Source organism: Mus caroli, chromosome X, assembly GCF_900094665.2.
Source record: "Mus caroli chromosome X, CAROLI_EIJ_v1.1, whole genome shotgun sequence".
Lineage (NCBI taxonomy): Eukaryota > Metazoa > Chordata > Mammalia > Rodentia > Muridae > Mus > Mus caroli.
In genome coordinates this window covers 13663721-13665681 of record NC_034589.1, presented here as the reverse complement: position 1 = coordinate 13665681, position 1961 = coordinate 13663721, and the positions used below count along the sequence as shown (strand labels likewise).

The 1961-nt window shown below is 37.6% G+C and overlaps 1 protein-coding gene across 4 annotated transcripts in view; it reads right to left on the bottom strand.

The window, feature by feature from the left end:
• Positions 1 to 1961, bottom strand: part of Jade3 (jade family PHD finger 3) — an 88528-nt gene that overhangs the window by 78018 nt on the left and 8549 nt on the right. For all 4 annotated transcript variants that reach the window (XM_029473174.1, XM_021153960.1, XM_029473171.1 and 1 more), the window contains one exon: positions 605 to 692. The gene's annotated coding sequence lies outside the window, so the exon portion shown is untranslated. The remainder of the gene's footprint in view (positions 1 to 604; positions 693 to 1961) is intronic.

The window sequence follows — 1961 nt, the reverse complement described above, 5'->3', positions numbered from 1 at the left end:
AGGAATGGATACAGAAAATGTGGTACATTTACACAATGGAGTACTACTCAGCAATTAAAAACAATGAATTTATGAAATTCCTTGCCAAATGGATGGACCTGGAGGGCATCATCCTGAGTGAGGTAACACAATCACAAAGGAACTATGTAATCAAAAATTTATATATTCTTGCCATTACTATCTGTTTTACATAAATGGTAACCCATGCTCTACTCTGTTTCTAATAGACAGTGTAACAATACTGTTTTATATAACTAAGTTCTGACTGGTACTCAATATATCACTAATCTTCTGTTACTATAAGCAACATTCCAATTAACATATAAGTATTTGTTGAATTAAGTCTTGGATAAAGTGCTAAGTCAAATACTATGTTTATAAATATGGACAGCTCTTTTCAAGCTCCTGACTTAAATATCAGGAATTCTAAATTTTTATCCTAGGAAGAAATAAGGAAACCTAAGATTCTGCCATCACCCAAGTTTCAGGAGGAATACACACCCACCCCTATGATGCACAAAAATGAGCATTTTATTTAGTTCCCCCACATTTCTAAAAACCATTACATTTTATATAATAAATGTCAGTCCTCAAGAGAGATTACCTCTGAGATCTTCCAAAGTAAGGTCAAAGTCTGATGCCCCAACACTGGTAGATCTTGGCCACTCCACAGTATGATGCTGGATTCGTCACTGCAACCAGAGGAATATTTTTAAAATTAGAATAAAACATATTTACAAAGAATCCTTTATCCATACTACAATGCCCAATTTCTTCTCTTAGATAAAAATTATATTAAAGGGGGAGGGGTCTGAGGCAAAATTGCCACTTTTTTCTTTCATCTCCTGATGGTAGATTACCAAATCTTTTTGCTTAACTACAAATGTGATTAAACATGAATGGGTGTGGAGGAAACACAGGAACTCCTTTGATAAAAGCTGTATAAGATCAGAGAGCAGTTGACCCATTTGTGAGAAAATCTACTTCCAAAACCACACTGCCTCCCTATGGCTTTCCATTCATTACCAATTATTATGCATTATTGCTATAAAGGTTACCAATTTATTCACAGCTCCTTATATCCACTCTTTAAATGGTCTCCCACAATGACTTTGGACTAGGTCATGAAAGTACTCTTGTGACTTAGAAATGGAAAAATAGTAAATGTAACAGGAATGGATGCTTGAAACAAAAGTACTTATGTACTGGTTGAGTGCTTACTCTCCCTGCTTCTCTCCCTTGAGACTCTGAGACCACCATGTTAATAAGTCTAGACTAGCCACCTAGAGGAGACCACAAAGAGTGGTGAGCCATCCAAGCTTAGGACCTCTTTCCTAAACACCAGCTGGCTAAGCAAAGCCATCCTAAATCATCAAGCCACCAACTAAGCGATTTCTCTTACCTCTAAAAGTTAACTAGTACAGGCTACTTAAAAGTATGTTTGTGCCGGGTGGTGGTGGCGCACACCTTTAATCCCAGCACTCAGGAGGCAGAGGCAGGCAGATTTCTGAGTTCGAAGCCAGCCTGGTCTACAAAGTGAGTTCCAGGACATCCACGGCTATACAGACAAACCCTGTCTCGGAAAAAAAAAAAAAAAAAAAGTATGTTTGTGACCCAATATATATGGCAAGGGGAAAAGAACACCAATTTTCTCATGAGGTTTATGCTGTACATAAAAACAGTTCTAAATACAAAAACTTCCACTACCTGAATGAAAATATAAAAAAATATAGTAAAAAAATGTTTCAGGGGGCTGGAGAGATGGCTCGGCGGTTAAGAGCACCGACTGTTCTTCCGAAGGTCCTGAGTTCAAATCCCAGCAACCACATGGTGGCTCACAACCATCCGTAATGACATCTGACGCCCTCTACTGGTGTGTCTGAAGACAGCTACAGTGTACTTACATGTAAGTAATAAATAAATCTTTTAAAAAATGTTTCAGTCTTTCTAGTCTCATAAAT